The sequence below is a fragment of the Protopterus annectens genome, chromosome 1.part2 (assembly GCF_019279795.1).
Source record: "Protopterus annectens isolate FY-2018-M chromosome 1.part2, PAN1.0, whole genome shotgun sequence".
NCBI classification, from domain to species: domain Eukaryota; kingdom Metazoa; phylum Chordata; order Ceratodontiformes; family Protopteridae; genus Protopterus; species Protopterus annectens.
Window position 1 is genome coordinate 409,510,817 of NC_056727.1, and position 14,822 is coordinate 409,525,638.

Consider the following 14,822-nt stretch of genomic DNA (forward strand, 5'->3'; position numbering starts at 1 on the left):
GCAAGTTAGGAATTTGGTAGAAACAAGTTGGGACTAACTGGTGCGAAAGCAGATGAGCATACATGCAGAGATAAGAGAACAGCTCAGGAAACACTCTCAGAATAATGTACAGTGTAGTGCAGGAGAGCAGTGTAGGACATCAGTGTTGTGCTTGAACCTCACTTGGATAGATAGACATAACAAGGCAAACACAAATACATTAAAGGATCAGAATATAGTACAAAGGAATTAATGAGCGTATTATCCATAGGATCATAGTAAGTTACTTAGGCTATTGGCCCTGAGGCCCTTACAAGCCTAGCCAAGAATGTATCCCATGTTCCAAGAAGTCAGCACCCTATATGCCATTGTCCAGTGGGGACATAGGTGGAATCTCGGGGGTGTATTTTCTGTTCCCCATCCAGTTATCTAGGTTGCGCTTAAAAAGGGTTAATGAGGAACTCTGCTTGACATGGAGACTGAGTCTATCCCACAAAATGGGGAGTGTCTGGGACACAAATCGGTTCTGCAAACAAGTTCTGTTGATGTCACAAACCAGGTTGAGTTTGCGTGTGCAGGTTACACGAGTGGAGCTTGACTTGAGGATATGCAGCATTCCCATCAGGGTGGGGTCTGAAATGACTTTGTATGCCAGACAGAGGTCACATCTGATGAGTCTGTAGGAGACTGAGTAGAGAGACAGAGCCTTTAATCTGTCTGTGAGACCCTGGATTCTCCTGGTGAGGAACATCTGTGGTCTGTCCAACTGCTGCATGTGCTTTGTGAGGGACATGCCAAAAGGAGCATTGTACTAAATAATGTGTCTTGTAAGGGAAGAATACAGGGATGTTATGACCACCTTGTCCCTGGATGAGCTACCCCTACTAATGAGGCGGGCCATGTAGAAAGCTTTCTGTACAACGGAAGCAATATGGTGGTCAAAAGTCAGTTTGCTATCAACCTAGGTGCCCAACTCCCTCATGACTGATTGCATACTTAGAACCTTATTATCAATGTGATCATTTGTGGGGATGTCACTCTCCCCAAAGGGGATGATGATGATGCATTTTTTGGCATTCAGTTTGATACCATGTTTCTGGCACCAGTTATTTGTTTGGGTAAGACCCTCTTGGAGGATGTCCACATTACTAGAGGAATTGATGACAGCACCCAGCTTGCAATCATCTGCAGACTTGGTCAGCCATATCCCCCTGGTTTTGGCCTGCACCTCAGAGAAGTGTATCCCAAACAGCAGAGGCCACAAGATTGATCCCTGGGGTACACCGTTTGTTACGGGTCTACTGCTTGAGGTGGCTTCCCCTATTTTGACTAGGTAGTTCTATCAGTGAGCCAATTTGCTACCCATCAGGTAACAATTGGATTGATGCCTAGTTGAGATGGTTTATCTATTATACCTGAGTGGGGAATAGTATCAAAGGTTTGGCCAGGTCAAGGCAGGCGATGTGCATCATCTTCCCCTAGTGCATGACCTTGGTGACTGTCTCAAAGAAGTTGACCAAATTTAACAGGCATGACCTCACCTTGATGAAACCAAACTGTGGGATTGAGTGTCTGGAGGTTGCCTATGTCCTTGTTAATGAGGTCCATGATAATCCACTCCATGGCCTTGCAGGTCAGGCTAGTTAGGCTGATGGGTATATAATTTCCTGGATTGGTGGATGCTCCACCTTTGTGCAAAGGGATGACAGTGGCTGTCTTCCACTCTGCAGGGACGAAGCCAGTACTCGGGCTTTGGTTGAATAGGGTGCCTAATGGTGCTGCCAGTTCCTGCCTGAGTTCATGTAGGATGCTTCCTGGGATGTCATCAGGTCCCATGGAGGCTGTATTTTTTGCCTTTGAGAGGGCAGTGATGACTTGCTCCCTAGAAATAAGGGGGGGGGCAGAGGGGTGAAGTTTTCATTGAACCTGTCTGCTAGCAGGTTGGCTATATCTACAGCATTTGTGTATGTGTTGTCCTTGACCACCAGTTCTGAGCAGATCTGAGTGCTTTCCTTGAGATTGCTGACGTATGTGAAGAAGGCCTTATGATTGTCTTTAGTAGATGTGGCCAGTTTGGACTCAGTTTGCTTTGGAGGATTTCACTAGTGCTCTTATTTGCTTGTTCAGGCTAAGGAGAGATTGCTTGCAGTTAGGCACTTGCTCCTTCTTGGTTCTGGACAGCAATTTTTTCCTTTTATTATAGAGTTTATTTATTGCAGATGTCCACCAGATAGGTTTAATCTTCCTTGAGGAGGATGATTTCTTCCCGTTGGGTATTCCTGATTCCATGCAGCTATATAAATGCTCATATAGTACTTTGTTGTAGGTTTGGATATATGTGCCAGTTCCTGTGGGGGGAAGGAGGCTGTGAGGCTGTTTTTACATTCCCTCAGGAGGCTGTAATCAGCTTTGGAGAAGTTCTTTTGTTTGACCCTAGCTGAGGTGGGGGGGGGGGCGTGACTTTGAAAGTGACCACTTTGTGGTTGGATCTTAGCAGGGATGATGACACTGTAGGGATGCTGCAGTGCTGCATAAAGGGTGGATGGGTCTCTGAGCTTTATGAAAAACATTTATGAGTGAAGAGGTCCCATTTACTTGGTGAGTTCTTGCAGAATTTGCAGAAGACTGCTGCATCTCCCTTAGATCACCACCACTCACATACAATTTTCAGCTAAATACTGCAGCTACTGCAGTATTGATGCAGTCTACATTTTTGGAGTTAGCAATACTGAGTAATGTAAATTTAGAGGTTGAATTATACTCAGGGATCCTAGAGGCCTTGCCAAGCTTGCTAAAAGCCAAAGAGCACCGGTTAGTATTTGCTAGGGGGGGAAGTATGAAGTAGAGTGAGCTACAGAATAGTACAAAAGTGCTTTGTGATACAAAATAGCTAATTTGTCTGAAGAAAGTTGCAGATGTCACCCTATGAAAGCTACTTGTTTTGTCAGCCTTCCATGACTGTTTAACTTTTTAAACATTACTATTGCACAGATAGATTTTTTTTTGTAATCTTTGGTACATTTTACTTTACTGTGATTATATTAGCTGTTTGTACTCTTTGGAACTGCCAGTGTGTGGTCTGCTTTGCAATAGTGTTTCTATTAGCTACTTTGTTGATTTTGGTGTTCCTTTGTTGCTCCAACATTTGTGGAGAACATTTGATCTGATGATGTCATTTTCCTTCATTCCTCAACGAATGGGTCTCTGATCCGACCTCTGATCTGGCTTAGCCACATTTCTTTCAGACTCTTGGATCTGACTCTCAAGCTTCTTCCTTTACCCATAATGCCCCAGATCCCTGTTTTACCTCAGATGTTGTTTAATGCTGTTACGCTACAGATGTGGATCATGCTTTTTCGAGCTCTGGGTGTAGTTTCTTTACCATTTTTGTGAGTAAGACGTATATTTTCTTCTTTCTTTTCTTAAGATATATGTCTGCTGGTCTTCACCCTATCCTCCCATTCCAGCGTTTTCAGTTTATCTGCATTACATTTCAGATTTGCCTTTTCTTCTTCCTACCCATTTCTGTTGGGCACTCCTTGTTACCATTGCTGGTAACATTTTTCCTTTTGACTATAATTTACTTACCTGTCTTTAGGGCAGTTACTTAATACCATTGCTGGTGGTATTCTGCCCCGTTTCTTTATTAGTAAAAGGCAAAAAGAAAAAAAAACTAAACTTTCTTTACCTTTTTTGTTTACCCTTTCTTACTAAGATGGCTGAAAAGCCAACTGGCTTCAAAAAGTTCATTTCTTGTTGACATAAGATACCCATTTCTGATGGCCACAGGGAGTGCATCTATTGTTTAGGAGCAGCCCATCTAGATCTGTGGGTTTCAGTTTTTGGGCCTTAACTGATCAACACAATAATGGACTGCTTCCTGCATCTACTCCTTCCTCTTCAGCTTCTTTTTTAGGGGCTCAGAGCCCCACCAAGAAGTCTAAGTCAGCTTTGGAGTCCAGGGAGCATAGAAAACTCTCTCCTGTCCAGTCTCCAAAACCTGCCCCTGCCTTGGAGCTGTCTGCCAAATTGTCTAAGTGTTTGGATCCGACTACTTTGGATCCGACAATGGGGACGTCCAAGTCTCCTCGGCATCGAGTCTATTTCCTCTAGGCTCTGATCTTCATTCTTACAAGAGACACCCAAAAGATTGTCCCATCCTCCTTCCACTTCATTACCTATCAGGTTTTCTTGAAGTCTCTTTGAAACAGATGTGCATAGGATGATGAAGTTCCTCAAAGCTCCGATCCAGTTGGGAGTTTTACCGTCTCTGTATCTCATCGGATCTGTTATCCTTTAACCTGTATTCGATACTGTTATCTCTTCTTCTCCATTCCAAGCAGCGATTTTGGAGCCCTCAGATCTGAGAGTCCTGGGAGCTGAAGCATTGAATCTGAAGACGGCTACATCTTTGACCCTAACTCATTCAGTGCAAATCCCTTTAAAGCAGGACGAGTCTTAGAGCCAAAGCATCGGTAACAGATCTGGGAGAATGCCTTTGACTCCGAGGTTTTCAGAGCCATCACTACCCATCTAAGGCTCAGCATTAGATAGCTCTGGTCTGTCTCCTGCCTTCCGGCAGTAATCCAGGCAAGGCCAGAGCTCGGTAGCGCCTGGAGTTTCTGCTCCGCGGTGGCTGTCAACAGTTTCTCCTGGTCCTCCTGCTTTCGAGGTGGTGGAGAGGGCTTTCTCTCACCCAAGAGTTAATTCTACTCTTGCATCTTTGGATCATACCTCCTTCGGATCTGACTTCTGAGCCTCATCAACTTATCTGTCAGGGACAGATTGCCCGTATGTGCTACTAGGCAGTTCTTGTACAGGAACTTCCCCCGTCTTCTGATACCTCTCCAGGTCATCTCACTGAGGTGGTCTGCCAGAAGAGATTGTGTAAAAGGTGGCCCATAGGTTCCCCTCAGGAATCTTTGACCTAAAACATTGACTTTGATGAAGGGGAGGGGTTCCCAAGATCTCCTTCAGAAGATGTCTTCTTTGGAGACATTCTAGAGATCCTCAGCTAGAAAGGTGGATGGTCTTCCAATCCCCCTTCCCAGGAGTTAGAGTTCCTAAACCCTTTGGGTCTGGGCCATCTACATCTTGGATTATCCCTCCGGTGGATGACCTTATGGATCTTGTGTCTCGCCAGGCATGGAAGGAACCTGATACTGTGGAACTAATTCCCTGTTGCCCAGACAAATTTCTTGCTCTACCCAAGGACAAGGCCTCATTTGAGTAAGGATGGTACAGTGGAAGCTATGTTTGTGGCCGCAGCCACAATAATGGAGGTAGCTGAACAAAGTTCTACTGTTCATCCTCCTAATAGAGATCCTGGGATGATGGGCAGGTTTGGAATGCAGGTTTCACCTCAGTGCCTTTGTTGTACGGTCACTTAACTACTTGACACTGCAGAGGGACTTGAGTAAAGAACTGTCTAAGTCTTTTCCTGGGTCCATGTTGGTGAAGTAACTTGAACAGTTTTCTTCACAGCTGGCCACCCTTCAATCAGTTTCCAATGCATCCATGAGGTTAATCTTTCATGCAGCAGAGGGTTCTTCATGGGCAGTGGGTTCAGGCATAGCTATCTGGAGAGATGCCTGGATGCGCTTGTGTGATTTTGCAGAGCCATTTAAGTCTTCTTTCATCAATGCTTCCTTTTATGGATCTTACTTGTTTAGTCCCACAGTAAAAGAAACACTCCTCCATAGTAAGTTAGATGGTAAGACCTTGTATGCTGTGGGAATCTGTTTTTATAAAGACCTTATGTGCTGTGGGAATCTGTTTTTATATCTCAGAGATCCTTCTCCAGGAATCAGTGCAGTGGAAAAAAATACTTTGTTCTGAAAGTCACAAGGCCCTTTTCAGGACTCATAAAGGGAAACTTCTCCCAGAGGCAGGGTTCGAATGGAAGATGCTGCCCTTGCAGCAGAGGTGGCCCAAAAAACAAGGGTTTTGAGATTTGTTTGTGGATAAACCCTTTCAACAATCATGAAGGGTTACCCGACTGCTCTTCTCTGGAGGTAGTCTGGGAGGGGGTGCTTGTCTCTGCACCTGGAAGCCTGGGCATCTGTCACAAAAGACACTTTGTTGCAAAAAATTATATCCAGAGGATATTTCATTCCTTTTTTTTTGCAAATCCCACCATTCAGATAGAAAAATCTCTCCGATGTTCCACCCAAACAATGCGAGTTAGCAGACCTAGAAGTTCAAAGGCTCTAAACAAAAGTCATCCAAGCAGTCCCACCAGACCAGAGAGGATTTGGAACTTACTCAAGATTCTTTTTAGTGCCAAAGAGAACAAGGAAACTGAGGTCCATCCTGGACCTCAGCAGTCTAAATCATTTGTAAAGAATCCTGGTTCTGGATGGTCACAATTCAGTCCATTCTACCTCTTCTACAGAAGGATGAGTGGATGTGCTCTACTGATCTTCAGGATATATACTTATCACAGCAAAATGAACAGATGCTCCCAGTGACATCTGTACTTTTGGCTGGAAGCCAGTAATTACCAATTCAGTGCCCTGCCCCTTTGGTCTCACCACAGCCCCTAGAGTGGTCGCAAAGTGCATGGCAGTGGTAGCAGCTCACCTTGTCTCAGACTGCTTGTATTCATTGTTTCCTTACCTAGATGACTGACTCCTCACCACCCCAACTAGTCATTTCCTCAAAAAGGTTAGGAACTACCTACTCCAATTATGTCAGCCTTTAGGTATCACCGTCAGTTATACCAATCCCACGTACAACCTGTTCAAGTCTGAGTTTATAGGAGCTTGCCTGAACACCAACATCAGCTGACCTTTCTTCCGTCAAACACAGTACAGTCCTTAAGATTACATGTCAGAAAGATACTTTCCCACCTTTCTTCCGTCAAACACAGTACAGTCCTTAAGATTACATGTCAGAAAGATACTTTCCCACCTTTCTTCCATAGCAAAACTGGTTCTTTAGGTCTTGGGATCAATGGCTGCGGCTTTTACCTTACTACCAGCAACTCGTGAACTCTAGCATTTCAGTGGTCAAATCTTCATCAGACTCTAACCCATCTGATAAAACGTTCTCAGGTTTGTAAGGACTCCCCACTATGGTGGATTCTGTCCAACACAGTCTGTCATGGACACCCCTTTGTATTTCCCCCCAGAGGTCACAGTGACTACAGATGCTTGACAGTTGGGGTGGGGAGTATTTCTTCATACAGGCAGTCCAAGGCATGTGGTCCACAGAAGACACCAGTTTGCATATCAATATCGTGGAGATGAGGGCGGTCCTCCTAGGATTGTGGGCTTTTCAGTGCTGTCTTCTGCCAGGGACAATTGATATCCAAAAACAGACGTGTCAGTGGTTTGGTAGATCAACAAACAGGGGGAACCAGATCTTACCCTCTTTGTCAAGAAGCAATGAGTGTGTGGCAATGGGCGATCTCCTCCAACTGTTTTCTTTTAGCAATGCACATACAGAGGAAATCCAATGTGCTAGCTGACAAACTCAGGAGTGCTATTTTGATGCCTCAGGATTAGTCTCTCAATGAAGCAGTGTGGAGAGGATCTTCTGTCGATGGGGGTCAACCTTGCTGCAATATATTTGCCTCTCCCCTCAACAATGAGTGCAGCAGGTTCTTTACCCTAATCCCCTCCGCTGAGGGAGTTGCTGAGAGATGCTGTAGTCCACATTTAGCTCTCCAGTCTCCCCCCCCCCCACCTGCCTCTAATCCCAAAATGTCTTGAGAAAGCACTCGGGTTGAAGAGCAGTGTTATCCTCATTGCCCCTTTTTGGCCTCAACAAGTGTAGTTCTCCTTCCTTTGATCTCATCTTCTATGTCCTCCTTGGACACTGGACCCCAATCCAGATCTGATAACTCATCCCACAGGGATGGCTTACCCAGACATTCCACTACTCAAGTTGGAGGCATGGCTTCTCCAATTCCAGTGATGGCTAGACAGCCTGGGCTTTCCTCCCCAGTTCATCAGATTTTGATATCATCCCAAAAAGCATCCACTAGAAAAGTGTATAAGAATAAATGGAGAAGATTTTCTTATTGGGCCCATCAGAGAGAGAATTTGATGCCTTCACTGCACCTATTCCTGCTTTTGTAGATATTCTTGTTTCGTTTTTTTTTAAGAAGGAGCTAGTTTTTCCACCATCAAAGTTCAGTTAGTAGCCATCTCTAATTATTACACTAGAGGTAATACTTTCCCTCTGACTTCTTCCAAGTTATGCAAGGCCTTCTTAAAGGTACCTTTTTGATTAGACCTCTGATTAAAGATCCTACTCCACCCTGGGACCTTACATCATTGTTGCAGAGTTTGATTCATCCTCCCTTTGAGCCCTCAGCCAAGTCTGATCTCTTTTCTTTCTTGAAAGGCAATCTTTCTAGTAGCCATTACTTCAGCTAGATGAGTTTCTGAACTCCAAGCACTCTCCTCAAAATCACTTTATTTGATTTTTCCCAAAGATGGGGTCACTTTATGTACTAACTCAGCCTTTCTGCCCAAAGTAGCCTCTGATGTGAACATCAACCAAGGGGTCAGTTTACCTATGTTCTTTCCAAATTTTTCTAATAAAGGTGAATGCATATTAGTCTCTTAAATGTGTATATACAACTTTGTTTTTATCTTCATAAGATGAAGGTTTTTAGGAAAACTGATCAGTTGACCATCTCCTTTGCTTCCAACAGATTCGGAAAATCAGTTTTAAAGTTACCTTAGTAAAAACAGATTACATTTCATGTTTATTCTCAACAAGGTTTGTCTTTGCTGAGACCTCCAAAAGCTCAGTCCACTATATCCATGACTACGTCATCTGCTTTCTGGGCAAGGGCTTCTATTGATATTTGAGCTGCATCCACTTGGTCCAATGCCCATACCTTTATTGCTCATTACAAATTGAATCTCATTTCCAGGGACAGAGTTGCCTTTGGTTCTGCGGTACTCCAGAATATCCTTCCATGAAGACCATCATATGTTATCATAGCTGGGGACTCTCTCATTCATTGAGTAATGAATGAAAATGACATCAGATATAAAAGTTGTGTACTCACCATAACTATGCAACTGTGTTGTCCATTTTCATTCTTCAACTCCACCACTCTCCCTTTCTTCTGGGAGTGATCTGATAGAAATATTGGAAACACTGTTCCCGTCTGAGCCTCTATTCTATCTTTATCTTTTATGTGGCCTATAACTGTCCTTTTCCTGAATGAGCAGTAAACTGGAACTGGGGTGAAACAGAGTCTGGAGCAGTATATGTAAAGAGAGGAGCTGGAGAATTGGATCCAAGAGTCTGAAAGAAATGTGACCAAGCCATATCCGAGGTCGGATCTGGGACCCATTTGTGAAGGAAGAATGAAAATGAACAACACAGATGCATAGTTGTAATGAGTACATAACTTTCATTTTCTGTTTGTATACTAGGACAGTCTGAAAGCATTGTTTACTTGAGCTTTGCTCATAATCCCTTTATGTGACTTAAAAAAATCATGTCCCAGATTAAAGTGACTACTGAACAGCAGTGACCATTCCTGTAACACAAGAATGGAATTTAGATGCAAAATTGCATTTCACCACTTTGAACACTATCTTTAACTGGAATTTTAATTAATTTTATTGACCATCTGAAAGGTGTAGAGGAGACTTCACTGATGCAAATTCTGGAAGCTTAGGATGACCATGTTTAATTCTGTGTTAAAAGAAGTAGTATTTGCACTTACTGAATGGTCCTGTTGGAAAAATATATGACATATAGAAGCTAACTGCTTTTATGGGCAGCATGTTTTATAGCTTGAGTACAGCCGCGGTGGTGCAGCAGTAGCGTTGTCACCTCACAGCAAGATGTTCTCCTGTTAGATTCTCGGCTGGAGCACCTTCTGTGTGGAGTCTGCATGTCCTCCCCGCGGTCGAGTGGCGTTCGAAAGACATGCATGAATGGGTGTGCCTTCGTTGAAGGTTGGGCATCGAGCTGGCACCTCGGCACCATGAAAATCTACTGCCAATCATTAGCGGACCGGAGTTTCACTGTGGCGACCCCTAACTGGGAAAGCCAAAGGAACAACATGTTCTATAGCTTGAGTGTGAATTAGTGTAGGTGAGCCACCTATTGATGGTTTAACTGTTTTGAGTGAATGTGATTTATTGAGAGTTTGGAATGTTGTACATGGGGAATATTACTTTTACAAAGAAGTCAAAGGACTACCTGTTCACAATTAAATGGGACTCTTATTTGAACATTGTTTTTGGATTTTAGCCTATTTTAAAGCTGGTTACCTGACCACTTGTAACTTAATTTAATTTAATTAGATTTAGTCTAGATTTCTTGATCTATTTGTTAACATTTGCATAGTATTTATTTGTGCTTTTTTATTTTACATAAGTATATTTTTGTCTGCAATTGTCTTGGCTGGCTATATGCATATATATATATATATATATATATATATATATATATATATATATATATATATATATAATGACACTACTGTGCATCAGTGATTCAGTTATCTTTTGTATATGAGACATCCAGTTTTACAGGAATTGAACACTAAAATAAACTTAAATATTCCGCTAGTCTTGTTAGCATGGGTGTTGCCTGTGCATTTGACAGATTACAGCAACAGATTTTCCTTTGGAATTTACGGGCAGAATGAGTTCCCCTGAGATATCTGTAGAACTCATGGATTTCATGGGTATACCAAATGTAAATTTGAATACTGGTTTCAGTAGAGAAATGTCTATTACTGTTTGGCCCAGGCAGAGGTGGCTGCATTTTGACTTGCCTCACACCCTCTATATAGAGCTTGTGTTATATGCAGGTGATATACTCATTATAATACAGAGTCAGAAAACTTGCTTGGATGTGTATAATATCTTTCTTTGCCCACCATGGCGGGGGGGGGGTATGGAAAGACAGTGGCATTATTAACTGAATAATATTCCATTGGAACAAATACAAGACATTCCTCTGAAATGTTAAGCTCTGCAGGTGATCACATTTGATTGTTATATTTTTTGCAGGATTACTGCATCTAAATTAGTTGAATTGGGTAACTTTTGAGGTATAAGGACTAAGTAATAAATAGGAATCAGTGTGACTCATATTCTTCAAAGGACTATTTATTTAGTTTGTTTTTTTTTTTTTTACTGGGGTAGTAAACTGATCACAACAGACCATTTGCAGGCACAGCTTGGGTTAAAAAAATGAAACGGAACAAATTAACAAATATGGATTAATCACAGAAGGTATGGAATCGAAAAGTATGTAAATAGTTTTAACAGAGTAGAAAAACAAATGCAAACTAATTTTAGTAGTAAATATGAGAGGGAAGCAGAAAGTGAGAACAAAGGGTTGAAGTAGAAGTGATGTAGATGAGGGAGGTAGGTGATGTCTCCATTGGAAAAGCACTTGTAGTGAGATTTTTGATGGAGGTATCTTTTGAGTTATGCTCTGAAAATGGGGAAAGAGGAGACTTCTTTTAGGTGAGGGCCAGGGATTGCAAATTACAAATTATAATGCAGCATATCTTACTTCCTGTTTTACATCTCTTATAGTTGCTAGTGCAATTGGCTTCCAGAATTTCTCCTCCAGAAGCCTGTGAGGCATGCAATATGCTATAATCAAATCCTTTTTAATGTCCCTTCACTAATGGCTCTAAGGTACTGCAAGTTATGTGGTAGTATCTTGTGCTTTCTTCTGTTTGTTGTTTTGAAGAAAGTGGTAAGTGAGGAATATTCTGTTGCTAATTAGAGAATGGGCTAATTGTACATCAGCATCCTGACAGGGTATTAATCTACAAGTGATGCCTGCTGAAAAACAAGTCTGCCGCTTCACGGCAGCATTTCAAGCTGCCACGGAGCTCAGACTGAAAAAAGCTTAACAGTCGCCATTATTCCACACTCGCTGTTTAGCAAGTGTAAAATATATTTTAAGAAAAAGTAAAAAACAAAAGTGTCTATGTGTTTCTCTGTATGTGTATGCATGCATGTGAGTGAAAGCAAGATTGAATGAGCCATGATTTTACAATCGCTAAGCAGCGCTTTTGCTGTTTAGCGAGTGTAAAAACTAAGTATAACAGAAAAAAAGTGTTTCTGTGTGTGTTTACTTGTCTGTGTATGAAAGCAAGGTGTGTGTGAGAGAAGAGCGAGAGCGATCGAGCAGCAGCAGCACTGAGGAGGTTTACGTACATCTCACTTCTTAGATCAAGTTAACTGGATGAAGCCTAAAGTAAAGGGGAACAAAGGCTCAAAACAGGAATGTATTCCTCCTTAAAAAAAACACAAAGTTCCTTCAGTAATAGGACTTGTGTTAGCATGCAGCTTTCTTTTTTTTTCAAAACAGGTTTATTGTTTTAACATATAAGAGAAATATCATAACAATTTTATACAAGTAATTAAAAACGGGTATTATTATAATATTCAACAAAACAACTAAAGTATTTACAAAGACATCCACTACAATCAGATCAATTAATTAAACTAAAATACCATGCTATTGAAATTAAAATTTTTTTAACAAATTTTGTAAATTATCCCATACAATAAAATAAGATGTTTTTCTATTTGTTCTAGTCCTAATTGTGTTTATTTCCATATGGCACACTATATTCATAATATTTTTAAATTCATTGAACGAAGGAGGTGTATCTGAAATCCCAATTTCTAGTTATTATTTTCCTAGCCACTGCTAGAATAGACCATAACAAGGGAAGCTTAACCTTTTTAACACTTTGAGGTACAGGTGTGTTGAATAATATAAGAGATTTAGAAATAATGAAATTATCTGTAAAAAGAGCCTGCAAAAATTCATTAATTGACTTCCAGTATTCTTTCAATTTTATACAGTCATAAAATATATGAGCCCAGTCAGCATTAATTTCTACATTACATCTCTTACATAGATTATCTTTATTATTTATTTTATTCATCATCAAAGGTGTATAAAAAGATCTATGTAAAAATTTCCATGTATAAAGTCTCCAGACAATGGAAGACGTAATTCTATAAGCAGATTCCAATATATATTGTTTATCTTGTTGATTTGGTGGGTCCCCATTAATAGAAGTGAAATAATTCCAGTATGAATCTACACTGTAAAAAGTTTCTTGTCTGATAACTTTATGTATGTATGAAAGTTTACCTTTATCAGAAACTTTATGTTGTAAATTTAATATCAAGTAATCAATCCGTGTTGGAATAGATTCTTTAACAGTTATAGACATTAAATATATTTTGTTAATGAGATGTTGTCTAAAGGTCTGAACCTCTAACCAGCAAGTTTCTCTTAGATCAAATTCTTGTTTTAAGAAATCTAGATTTTTAACTTTATTATCAGATATCAACTGATACCAGTACTTTAGATCATTATCTATAGCTAAATGAGTTCCTTCAGATGTAGATGACAAAAGCATACCCTGAGTATACATTATAGGAAATACAATAAAATTCCATTCCCTATACTTAGGGTGCATGAATATAAAGTTACGATAACTAATAATAATATTTAATGGGTAACAAACCATATGTTTAGGTGTAATAGGTGAAGTACAAAATTCCTTTAGTAACCATAACATGGAGTTATTTACAATCATATTTTTATGTGTTAAGGAGATTTTCATGAAGTGTATACTAATTAGCTCCCAATAATCTTTCCATTTTGTGACATATGACTGCTCTATTAATAAAGTAATAACTTTTACAATAGCAGAGATAGTATATAAATTAAAGTCTGGAAAAGAAATATCCCCTTGAGACCAGCTATTAGTGTGTTTCTTTAATGCAATCCTAGGTCTATTAGGTGCCCATAAGAAATTTAACATTAGTGTGCTCAGTTTCTTGATAATTATTTTTGTAGGTGGAAGTATTATTGATTGTATTAAGTATAAAATCTTGGGGAATATTATCATTTTAATAATTGTAAGTCTCTCCTCCATAGTAAAAAACATATTATTCCAGGTATTAAAAAGATTTTGTATATTAAGAAAACAGGTATTATAATTATTATATATAATAGATTTAATATCTTTAGATAGTATTATACCTAAATAAGTTATCTGACCTGAATTGGGTACATATTTAGTAAAATCACTAATGAGAATATTTTTTCGTATATATAGGTAGTATGTTAGTTTTTCTTCATTGAATATTAAACCAGAAATACTTTTAAAATTCATCATGTTATCAAATAGAGACTGTATAGAAGAATTAGATCCTGCTGATGTAATTAGAACATCATCTGCAAAAGTTGAATTTTGGATGTTGTATTTTCATCTATTTCAAAACCCTCTATGTCAGTACTGTTTCTGATCAAATTAGCCCAAGGCTCCATTACTAAAGTGAATAATAGTGGAGAAAGTGGACATCCTTGTTTTGTACCTTTAAGAATGGGTATTTTTGTGAAACATATGTTCCTACCTTAATATAAGCCAACGTTCCTTTGTATAAATGTTCAATTAGATTTACAAATGCATCCGAGAAGTTTGTGCACTTCATTAAGGTAAACAGATAGTCCCAACTTACTGAATCAAATGCTGAACTTATATCAAGACTAATAAGTGTTAAATCTTTCTTTTTCCTATTTGCAAAATCTATTAATGTTAAAGTTCTTCTTATATTATCAAAAGTATTTCTATTTACAATGAAGCCTGTCTGATCTATATCTATAATGCCGGAATGATTGTCTTCAATCTATCAGCAAAGATATTCATAAACATTTTATAATCAACATTAAGTAATGAGATGGGCCGATATGAAGAACATCTAGTTGGATCTTTATTAGGTTTTAAAATTGGCGAAATAAATGTATATTGCCAAGATGGGGGTTATTAACTCAGTTTGGGCCAAAATAAAAACCTTATGTATTAATGA